Here is a 12,447-nt window from a genome sequence, read left to right on the forward strand (position 1 = left end):
GTCTACCGAGCCTAGGATTTCCATGGGTTTCTTGTGGATCTATGATGTGGTAGGCATCACTGGAAATTCCAAGTTGAATTAGACAGTCCCTATGCTCAAGGACCATATCGTCTTGTGGTTTTTAAGTCCGTTTCTTACTTTGAATCCAACTCAATTTCTGGGTGTAGCATTCACCTCTTCATTTTAGTAATCCAGGTATGAGGTGACGGGGGTCTGATGTGCAGAAGGAACATTCGGCATGTAATGGAAGGGAAATTGTAGACCCTTAAGAGAAGATAAGCCTTGTTAACTGATCTGTAATTGGAGTTGTAATTTGAATGAAGGGAGGTGAGGGCAGAGGAAAAACAAGGAAGAAAGAAGATAAAGGCTCCAGATCTAGGGGACAAAAAACAGGATGAGGTCAAAGGGGTAGGAGAAACAACAGGAAACGTCAGCAGCATGGAAACAGGAAAGCAGAGCATCTTGGGGGTTGAAAGAGGGGAGCAGCAGAATAAAGAAGCGAAAGCAGCTCTGTCCGCCTGGGGAACCTTCGGGAAAGGGGGTTTGCCACACTCAGTGAAGAAGCAGCTAGATTTCAGAGGCTGGAGCAGGAAAGGAGGGGGTCTTCCGTGGACCCTCAGGCACCCGCTGGGCTGGAGATTTCCTCTCAGAGCAAAGGAGAGGCATGGCCGTGTGCCTTCCAGGGCAGAGACACTGCGACGGCCATCACCAGGTAGCTCTGACCTTTCTGACCTTTCTGTGGGGCGATTTTATGACGTGTGGCAGGAGGAGGTAGGCAAAGGATGCATCCAAGCCCGGTGGAAACACTTCAAGATCTTTGGAGACCTACTCATATTTCAAAGCAGAGGCAACAGAGCCAGGAGCCACAGAGAAGGGAGAAATGGTGCCTCAAGGGAGAGGGAAGAAGGACCCAGCACACCAGGGCCTTCTACGCTGGAGACACTTTCTTTGTCCTTGGTGTTGGAATGGGGGAAAGCAGGGCCCTGTGTAAAAACACTGACTTAACATACCTGTGCTTTAACAAATACCCCTCTAATTCTTTGCTAATCTGCCTCTCTGCACTGGAACGGGATCTCCACGAAGGTGCCGGCCATGCCTATTTAATTCAGCAATCCTCATCCATAGAAACACAGTCAGGTGGAGAATGACGTCAGCCAAACAGGTGGGTGACGTCGCCTTCTGTGTTCTTGACTGGGGCCATGAAAAATACTTGGGTTTGCAGAATAATGGACATAGCTATTCTTTTCCCAGGGATGTGGGCGGAGCAGAGCTCTTACTAATTATTGACAGAGAAGTCCCTGGGCCTCAGGGCCATCCTGAATGCTTCAGTCTGGGAAGGTACGTAGAGAAAGAAAAGAGGAGAAGGGAAAACAAAAAAGAGGAGGCGGGAGGAGGAAAAAAAAAAGAAGAAAAGAAGAGAAGAGAAAACCAAAAAGAGCAGACTAATTCATGTGGCCCTGGAAAGTAGAAGGAAGGACCCGGTCAGGATGTTCAGTCTCCTTAACATTTTGCGAACTAATGTTTTCAGAGAATCCCATGAGATTCTGTGGGAGAGAGCAGCTGTGAGAATGTAGAACCCCTACAGACTGCCGATGTCCTAACATCTTGGCGATAGAGAGAGATTGCATCCATGCGGAGGGCGAGTGGGGGAAATGATGGATTGAAAGATGGGTTCCGGCCTTATGGACACATCGCATTTCTGATTCACTAAGGCCCGAAATGGCCCTCAATCTTTAATAACTCCTTTCACGACAAATATCTCTAGCTACCTTTCAAAACTGTAAGATCGCAAGGGGTGATACGGAAATGGGCGAAACTGGTTTGTTTTGGTTTGGTTTGGTTTGGTTTTTTGCAAGTTGGAATCTAAACGATGAAAATTGGCATTTCATCTTTGCTAAAGTAAATGAAGTGCGGATCTCCCAAATAAATACTTACAAACAAAATGCAAACCTCTTTGAGTCTGAAAGCTTGCCTGTGAATAACATTGGGGCTGTGCCAGGGGTAGACTTTGAAGCATGCTGTAAAGCTTTTAAAGAAAAGAGTGTCTTTGAAAGCCAAGGAACTTGTAGCACTAAATATTTTAGTGGTGATTTATGAACAATGTTAAGAAATATGCCTTTCCTTTAATAAAAAAAAAAAAGTCCTGACACTTAGTAAAACGTCGAGGATTTATGTGTTAAAATGTTTTTGCACGGCAGCTTCTGAGTAATAGATTCATAAATATTTCCCTTTTTTAATTTAAAGTTCACATGAATTAGAAAAAGGTGCCAAATTAAAGATATCCAGTCAAAGAGAGAAGATGAACTTGGGGTTTGGTCCCACCGTCTCTGAGCATCTGCCTCAACAAAGCCGGGCAGAGATGACCTTCTAAAAGTTCCTCCCTCTCTCAGACCCTCAAACAGATCATACCGACATCCTTAAAAAGTTACCGAGTTAAGCTGGTTTGAAACCACGCTTCTCTAACATTTTTCCGTCTGGGCCATCACCGGGATCACTTTCCCGTCGCAGCCAACGTGCCCACCCCGCCGCACGCCCGCGAGAGCTTAATTCTAAACGGATGCGTCCTGTGTGTGTTACGCCTGAAACCAGTTAAATGATCACAACCTGCTTGAGGAAGTGACTCAAAGTGAGATCAGAAGGAACATGAGGGCTGTGGTCGCTTGCGCAGAACGCTGGCTCCCAGTTGCCCAGACGTTTTTGTGCTTCGTGATTTAATTCAGCCCAGATGCTATGAGTTCTCCCTTTCTTTTCTTCCTCTGTGGCAGTGGGTGTTGTTGCCGGGGACCGACGGGGGCCAGGGAGAGTGAATGAAACAGAAGAAAAGTTGGCCACACAAACACAATGGCAGGACAGTGGCCCCGGTCCATCGGGCGGGGGGAGGGGGATGTGGCTCCATCCACACAAAGGAGCTCCTGTTCCCATAGAAACCGGTGTTTGGCTGAATGAGGAGCTTGACTGCACGGAGCCCCTTCCTCTTTCTTTTTAAATCTCTGTTGGAGATGCATTGTCTTCTGGGTATTTTGGTTTTAATGAAAACAGAGACCCTGGAGAAGAAAATGCTCCCCACTCCGGGCGGGTTGCTTTACAGCTGATGACACATATTCCGGGCGGGTTGGGAATCTGGCTGGATCGCCCGGGATCTGAGATCTGGTACCTTTTCTTCAAGCCATGTACTGACAGGCCACCGAGAGCTGTGCCAGGCTGAGATTGGCAGCCTAATTTGAATACCAATGCTGCTCTGGGCTGGCGTCCAGTGGCCTGGCGGGAGGTGGGTAGGGCCGTCCCGGACCGGGATTCTGTAGTGGCTTCCGAGGGGAGGGAGGGCGGGAGACTCCCACACTTAGGGGCTTCCTTCCTTCTCTGACTCCCATGCCCCTTCTCTGTTGGGTTATTGGCAAGTCTGTTTTCTATTCTTGAAGGATTAATGCCTCAGTGCAAGGGGAAAATGGCAATTTAAACACACACACACACACACACACACACACACACACAAACCCTCAAAGCCTGGGATTTCTATCGCGTTAAGCATTTTCCAGTGCGATTTCATTAGAACCCCGCCAAAGAGAGAGGTTTAGGGCTTTGTTGTCGTGTTGTTAAAGAGTTTAAAACTATTAACAGGATGTTTTTACCTTTCCTCGGGAAAAAAAAAAAAGACAGGCAGCCTTTTGTGCTAATGGGGCTTAGCTAACATCCATAAACAGGGGGCTTTCTAAAGGGAGAGTAAATGACTGTAATCGTCTCCAACAAAATAATCTGCTTATAAAAATAAGAGTTTAGCTTCCTGGGAGAATTGCTGATACACTCTGGTCATATCTGAAATATTTAAGAATCAGAGATTATGGGCACTTACCCAAATTCCCCAATAAAATGTTTCAACTAGAAAAGATGGTGCGTTTCCATGTTTGCGTTGTGAAATATCTGAAGTCATTTCGCTGCCTCTGAGATTCTAATTAGACGCCCTAGCAGATCGAAGGGCAGATTTGCCTGGGATAAAAAAAAAAGGGGGGAGTCTTCCTTCATGGAGTTTGTCGCTCGCCAGCCCTTGGGCTCTGGTGGTTTTAGAAAGGGTGGGGTCCAGCACTGTGGCCTCACACACTCATCTTGTGGCTCCTCAGACGCACCTGCTGTTTGCATTTGTGATGTGGGTGGCAGGGCGACAACGCCATCCGACACACAGGGATACCGACCAGTCTCCAGGGCAGACATAACTTGTCACCGTCAGTGAATATTTATTAGGTGTTGGTGGGAATTGGGCGCCCAGCCAGGAGCCATCAGGGAGCGAGCGAGAAACACAGATGAAACAGATCCAGTCTTGAGGGACAAGACATGTTATGCTACTCGGCAGGAGCACGTCCAACGCGTTTCTTGCTAAGTGTGGAAAACGTGGCCGCAATTTCCTTCCCAGTAGCCCGACAGGTTGGCAAAAGTCCTACGACGCTGTTACAGAGCGAGAGCTCTTTTCTTTATATCGCCTCTTTGAGGTTCAGGTATCGAAAGAGGTTTTGGTCCGTGCACACTCAATGCCGTGTATTATTACCGCAAAACAAAAGAAAACAAAACAAAAAAACAAACCAAAAATGAACAACTCAGGGAAGGTTTCTCGCCCAGAGCGAAACAAAACGAAACAAGACAAAATCATCAGAACTCATTCACTCGCGCAGGTGAGGTTTTACTTCTGCACCGGTCTCAAAAAAAAAAAAAGGGACTTGGGCACATGTTGAAAACATTTCCGGAGCGAAGAGGAGAGTTCAGAGAAGACACTAGTCATTTGAGGAAATGGATTCAACGTGGCCTGTGATGGCACATTTGTGTTAGCTTCTCCCAGACAGGCCTGTGGGCGTTCTTGCTGCCCAGCCTAGGCGATCGCTGGTTTAAGAGCCGGAGAAGTTCAACCTCCAAATTGACGTGTTTGGTCTAATTAATAGACACCCTTGGGGCGCCGGCTCAACTCCCACCTACACTGAAGCAGCATCGTCCTTCCAGAGGGCTCATTGGAACACGGATGAGGCCCTTCGGGGCCTGCAAGGAGCCGTCAGCCTGCGACGCACAGGGTGACCTCAAAGCGGCTGAGCAAGTTAGGTGCGTTTTCCAGCCCCACTTATGCCTCGGACCAGAAGGCTGGGTCCATAGCGAGGAAGCAGTGAAGCGAGGCGGGGCTGTGCTGGGGAGCACCCAGGACGAAGAAGGGCTCACGGAGGGTCAGGGTCACTGTCCGCCTCCAGCCTGGGAACGGGAGTCGGTGACTGATGGTCTCTCTGCTGCGGCTCACCTGCCATCCGCCTCCACCAGCAAAGCCCCGCTTCCCGTGCAAGCTTCTGTGGGTGGAGCCCGTATTTATTTCCAGTTCCTTCCACCCACGTGATGGCAATGCCTGACCCGCAGGGTTCCACGCTGTTTGCTACAGAAAAGGAAGTTTCCGCTTTCGGGTTTCCGGTAGAACCGCAAGATGAGGCTCTTCATTTACTTGCTTTTTCTTATCTTGTCTTCTAAGCCTTGACGGGGGAGACCCGTCCTCTGTGTGGGAGGCTGGGTCACATCGACTGTGGCGAGGGCCACCGAGGAGGCAGGCCAGGCTACGGGGGGAAGGGGCTCGGCCCTCAAGGCCCGTGGCCCAAGCAGCCCCGCTGCTTAGTTTCTCAGCTCTTCGAGGCCTCGGGATGGCGCAGACCTTCGGATCGATTTTACTCTCGTTCCACAGCATTACTTCCAGCTGCCGCTCGGCCAAGCCGGCTTTCCCAGGGGCTTTGTTAATGAATATAATTTTACGGCCACGCAAGATGCTGTGAGAACCGAAAGTTCTAGAGGGAACACAGCACTTTCTTTTTCTGCAAGTCAAGTTTGTAAAGTCGCAACTGTTTTCTCCAGCAGACAAGGGCACACGGGCCCCGCTTTAGTGACGCCGGCTTCTTTCCCTGGGAGCCGACCCACCTAGCAAGACAGTTGCTAAGTTCAAGAGCTCAACATCCCCATTGAGGATTCTTTTCAGCCACAACATTACACACACTTTCTTTGTGCCCTATCCAATTCAAGAGTGTATGTGGTGCTTTGAGACCGCGTCAAGCCACAGTAATGAGAACCGAGGAAATACGACTCGGGCCTTGAAGACGAGGCTTGCATGAATGACAGAAGTGTTGGGAATGTGGGTCTGTCCTCCCAGGTCAGTTTCCTAACTTTTGCTCTTGTTCCCTTCCTTTAATTTTAAACATCCCTTCCTCTGATCCAGGGATGGCTTCCCATGAACACTAATATGATATAACTGGAGTATAACTCCAGGGTCTTTCTTTCTTTCTTTCTTTTTTTTTTTTTCCTCTCCTTCTTCTCCTGGGAATTCTGTTGCCTCGGCCAGCCAGACCTCGGTGAGTGCGAATAACGGGTTGGTTCGTTGTGTCCGTGAATACATATTCATTTGTGTGCAGCCGGCTACTCAGAATCTGTCAGTGGAAGTTTCCACTGGCAACGGGCCATGTAGGATGAGCAGAACTCACACACCAAAAATGTTCACAATTCCAGTTCCCACGTCTCTAGCAGCAAGCAGGTCTCGGAAATCGCGCCCTCCTCCACCGGTGGGGGACACCATTGATGGCTTTGCCACCCACCCCTGCCTTTCTGCCGCGGCCATCCCTCCTCCCTTGAGACCCTCCCTGTTCACGACCAGATTCAGCTGGTGGGTTGTACGTGTCCTTTCCAGGGACTGAGAAACACCAGTGGGCACAGCCTCAGGCTTTGATTATTGATTGATTCATGTGCTGATTCGTTAGCATATGAAACAACGACGAATCCCCCGAAAAGCAAAGTAAGATAGGTTTAGGCGTGCAAAATGCTCACGGTCCACTGGGGCTCAGAAAATGATAACTGATGTTAGTATCATAATTTCAGTAATGGATATATATGTTCAAAGCACTACGGGAATACAGAAAAGTTTGTTGTTGAGAAAAACCTGAAAAATGGTACAGTGAGTTTTACTGTAAAAGTAAAAAACTTTAAAAGTAAAAAGTAAAAAAAAAAGTAAAAAAACATTACTGTAAAAGTGACAGGGTTGGGCAGTTTAGTGGCAGGAGAAGACAGGGCCATGTTATGAGTTTTGTGGGCTCAGGGACTATTGTCTGGGCATTTCTTCTTCTAGAAACACAATATATTAACAGTTACGTTTTATGACTCTGTCGATATAAAGGGTGAAGATGTTAAAATTTTTATTGACACATTTTAGTTCATCTAAAAATTCATGTTTTCTTTTGAAATTTCATGTTTTCATGAAATGAAAACATTTCATGGGCTCCTCAAAGTACGGAGTTCTTGTCACCACACCCACGACCTCCTGGGAGAAGAGAGAGGGAGGGAGGGAGAGGAGAAAGAGGAACACAGCTGCGGGGGGCCGGGGACGATATGGAAGAGATTCTAGAAAAAGGACAGTAACCATGGGGGGAGTAGAGAGCCCGTGGGGGGAAATGACGAGCTAAGTTCGCATACACACACACACACACACACACACACACACACACACACAGAATAAAAACATGAAAATGGCAGAAACAACAAGAAAACAAGAAAGTGAGCTATGACAGAATGGTCATGGAGAATAGTGAACCAAATGACAGTTCCAGAAGCTCTTTCTTTTTCTTTTAAAAATTTTTAAGTTTATTTATTTATTTTGGGGGGGGAGGGGCAGGCAGAGAGGGAGAGAATCCCAAGCAGGCTCTGCACCATCAGCACAGAGCCCAATGTAGGGCTTGAACTCACAAACTAGGAGTTCATGACCTGAGCCGAAACCAAGAGTTGGACACTTGAACTGCCTGAGCCACCCAGACGTCCCCAGAAGCTCTTTCTTTGAGTGCTGCCCTTGGTGGGGATGAGGAGTGTCTTTTCTGCTGTCCTTGGTCACAGCAGCTCCATGTGGCTCTCAATGGCAGACGAACAGATGTGGGGCGAGGTCACTGCAGGACAGGTGGGTCCCAAGTGGTCGGAGATCCGAAGGGGAACTTGTCACATGGGGACGGGTATCCAGTAACCAAGCCTGACTTAAGAGACTCATTTTATGTATAAATGATAAGACTTTCATTTTCTTTCTGGAAACGAAGTTTTAGTTCAAGAATTAGAAATGACAGTACCATAATTAAAAAGTATGCCACTCAAGATGGATCGTCAACACCTTTACATTTATCAGCATCTCATTAGTTTTTCGCATTTTGGACTTTGTTACATCAACTTGGTTGTTTTCCCTATTGCCTCTCTATAAAGAAGCTTTTCCTGGTTACAGTGGGTTTTCAAGCACTTCATTTTTTTATGTGTTTATTTATTTTTGAGAGACAGAGAGACAGAGCGTGAGTGTGGGAGGGGCAGAGAGAGAGGGAGACGCAGAATCCGAAGCAGGCTCCAGGCTCCCAGCTGTCTGCACAGAGCCGGACGTGGGGCTCGAACTCATGAACCACGAGATCATGACCTGAGCTGAAGTCAGACGCTTAACTGACTGAGGCCCCAGGCGCTCCTCAAGTACTTATTTAATGTAATACTCACAATAGTCCTGGGAGGAAGACGTAACCATTCTCATTTTGTACTCAGAAGCCAGTCTCAGGGCTCGTGACTTGGCCAAGGCCACATAGTTACAACATTTCTGAGACGACTTCATGCCAAGGGTGTGCGTGTGTGTGCGTGTGTGTGTGTGTGTGTTGATGCAGGTGTGTTTACTCGGCACTGGCTTTCTATGAACATTAAACTCAAAAGAGCAATGATTTCACGTTGATTAAGGTACCCCCATACACTTTTCCCCAGTTTGCTCTGGTACGGTTCTTCATGCATTCCACAATCTGCCTACCGTTTTCATCCTTCTTTTTAACGAAAGCACCATAGCCATCATTGGTTTGACCCAGTCGACACTGTAAATACAGAACCACGAGCAAGCTACTATTCCTTTGATACTTAGGCATCAAATTTGGCATACCGAATGTTTATGTTTATCAAGTTTTCTTAACACAGCTTGGAATCTTCATGTATCTCTTGATGATGTGCAAATTGTTTCCCTCAGCCTGCAGAAAATCCAAATGTAATTTAGGAAACATTTCTTAGAAACATCCAAATGTACTGAAGGTTGTCACATTCAATGCATAACTTGGCAAGTTTTATTTTTTCCCCTGTAAACTATAATTTTCAAGGCATCTAGTGCTCAGGAAAGATCCTTATGCATTGGAGCTAACAAGAGTTTTACGAGAGATGTTCGATATCGATACACTTAATGATACATCGGTTGGCTTCACCCTACATTATGCCGAAAGATGGTACCCTGGCCATTTGTCATGTGTTCCCTTCAAATCAGTGAGAGGTATATAGTTACTGTTGACTCATTACCCTACAGGAATGAGGCAGATTCTAGCCGTCCCCTACTGTTGGTACCTGGTAACAGGAAGAGTGCTCGTTCAACCTGATCTTTCTTCCTTTAGTCTAGCTCCAGTGAGCTACAAAACGGTTCAATGGACGAAGAATAACTTGGAGGTTCAGTAAATCTTGGCTTCTAGAGTGGCTCTGTTGTTAATTCAGCAAGGAAAGGCTTGTAAATTAGTCTGGCTTTTGTGTGCTAATATTTTCTCATGTAAAAAATGAGCCCAATAAGAATGTCTATGCGATGAATCTTGCAAATAAAAGTTTTTCTAGTGCACGTTTTGTTGATGTATCACCTTGCTTACAGAAAGGAAGTTGAGAGTTCAGGAACCTTTGGAAAAAATATATAAAGTCCCTGGGTCTATCTGGGTCTATAAATCTATACGTCTTTGTGTCTACCTATCATTTCGTAGAATGGCTGCTAACTCACTGGGTGAGTCTACGCATTGGGTCCGTTTTTTTGAGTCTGCAAAATGGAAAATCACTAACCCTAAGTAACCAAACTTGTAATCATATAAAACTCTACTCAACTAACAACCACTAACTATGTGTTGTGGGTGGGCTTCCGGCATACAAAGAGAAAAAACTTGCCCTTATCCTCCAGGGATCTCAGTCTAACGAGATAGACACATAACAACAATAATACAAATATAATATATTCTAAACTTTAATACCGTGTGATGCCTTCTCAACTCTGATAATCTTTCTATACAAGTGAGATGCTCTGGAAGCAAGGAAGAGTGAGAATTAATTCTACCCGAGGCACCAAACTGAGGAGGTGCCATTTGGAAGTAGCCAATGGAAGATGATTAGTTAGCTGAGTAGAGACGGGAGATGATACGGAGGAAGCCGGGGACGAGGGTGGGGGGCATGGCACCAACCACGGAATGATAGATTGTTGCCAACTGGTCAAATACCTTAATATTTATGTCTCCAGAGCAAACACTGGAACCATCTTCTGTGTTGACATAAGAAAGTAGCATGATCCGAGCGGCTATGTCAGAAAGATATCTGTGCTGGCAGAATGGAAGGGGGTGGGAGGGCCACAGTGTTAAGTCTGGGTGGCTAGTTTGGATGCTACTGTACTTTGACACCCCATCGCCATGGCAACACCAGAAAATGTTGTACTTAGTACCAAACTGACTTTAGGAACCAGATCTTGGCAGTGTAGCCACATACTCCACCAAATTGGCCACATGCCCTCCCCGGTGCACCATATATTCCCTTCCCCTGGCTTATAGAACAAAAGCCTTGGTCCTCCACCGTATCTGTAATTTCCCAAGGTGCTGGGTTGGCAGTCACATCCGGATGTTCCTCTGAGGTCTTATGTGTTTACATTAACCCTGCAATTCATGCCATGCTTCTGCTTTCGCTGATTCGCCCGGTGTCCCCGGGGACACATACGCACCCACTCTGATCAAAGTTCCAGCCTGGGTGAAGTGAACCCATCCGAAATTTTACCCTGGTTTCGCAGTGGTCACTCTGATCCTCACCTGCCCCTCAACTTCCAACGCACCCTCTCGGCACACACGAAGCCGATGTTATTAGCAGTTACCTGTTTCCGGTTTCTGTGAGTTTTTGAGATACCGTGCTTGGCTTGCAGTGTTAAACAACCAAAAAGCACCATCCACTGTTAGTTGATAGCGTGCATTTTTTTTTTCCTTTTAGAACTGCGTGTAACAAGCTGTATTTACATAAAACCGTCCCGTTCGCCTTTCAGAAATGTTCCACAGAGAAGAAGCTACAACTGTGGAGTTCGTCTTCTGTTTCGACACTGGTGGTCAGTGATCCTCCCTTTGTTGGGATTTGTCCATTAGCTGATGGGTCTTTAAAGGTGTGCAATTTACATTACGCGCTTCAAAAAGGGGAAGAGAGAAAAGGAGTGCGGGTTAAGCCCCTTGTGTTGGATTTAGTTTTTACTGTGTAAATACTGAGAGGAGCCGTGTCCGTCCTTGTGGATGATGCCACTGGTGGTCGCTCCAAAGTTGGACAACACAATGCGTGCTTGTCTCTTGGCATTTCTTTTTCACCTATTTTCTCCTTACTATTTTTGCAGGCCGTTGGAAACTCCTTTGGCTAAGCTGCTACAGCGGGACTCCCTTGAACCACCTTTCACTTGTATTTTTACTGTTGTTTCAAAGTTTAGTTAAAATAAATAACGAACAAAGAGATGATGTTTCCCAAATACACTCATCTAATTATCTCGTTGTAATGTTCCTCTTTAAATGGGTTGTCTAGTTTTTTTAGGCCCTGATCTGCTTCTGTGTTTCCTTAGAAAATGTTCTTGATATTTAATTACCTTCACTAATTCCTTGGTGCTTAGATTTTTACATGCTTTATTTTTGTATTCTGATAGAGTTCATCTTGCCCTTTTTTTATGAGTGATTTTCCATTTTCTTGGAGTTACGCAGTACAGCACTTTGATTATGCAAAATCCTTTGCGCTCTATCACATTTATATTTTATTCCGGACGACATTGTTAAAATTCACAAAATCGGTCTAGATCCGTCCCTTATAGTAAAACTGGAAAAAGAACATATCACTTTGGCACGTTCAGAATATCTGCAACTCTAAATATTTTTTCCAAGCACAAAAAGTATTTAAGAGCACTAGAGAGCTTCAGAGGCACAAAGACGAAAATACCTGATTCTTTCCATTCACACTACTGTTTGAAGTCATGAAATAAACCCAGAAATACCATAAAGAGCAAAATAATGGGTTGGGAATTTGAAACGTTTTCAACTTTACTCATCTAAGACGCTCGGCATTTGCAGGTGGCTTATTATGAATTTCTGTGTCATTGGTGGGTCTTGATTAAAACTAAAAAACAAAGGGGCACCTGGGTGGCTCCATCGGTTGAGCGTCCAACTTCGGCTCAGGTCATGATCTCACATTCTGTGAGTTCAAGCCCCGCGTCGGGCTCTGCACTGACAGCTCGGATCCCGGAGCCTGCTTCGGATTCTGTGTCTCCCTCTCTCTCTGCTCCTCCCCTGCTCACACTCTGTCTCTCTCTCAAAAATAAATAAGGATTAAAAAAAATTTTTTTAAACCCAAAAAACCAAAAAGGTATAGTATCAA

General features: G+C 46.1%; 1 long non-coding RNA gene across 1 annotated transcript; it reads left to right on the forward strand.

The window, feature by feature from the left end:
* Positions 1-212: 212 nt before the first annotated feature.
* On the forward strand, positions 213-11,478 carry LOC132667830 (uncharacterized). The gene is made up of 5 exons (XR_009605392.2): positions 213-712; positions 1,084-1,162; positions 1,252-1,338; positions 11,038-11,149; positions 11,426-11,478. It is a non-coding gene; the product is annotated as an uncharacterized LOC132667830 (long non-coding RNA).
* The last annotated feature ends 969 nt before the right edge of the window (positions 11,479-12,447 follow it).

Source organism: Panthera onca, chromosome B2 (genome assembly GCF_046562875.1).
Source record: "Panthera onca isolate mPanOnc1 chromosome B2, mPanOnc1 haplotype 2, whole genome shotgun sequence".
Lineage (NCBI taxonomy): Eukaryota > Metazoa > Chordata > Mammalia > Carnivora > Felidae > Panthera > Panthera onca.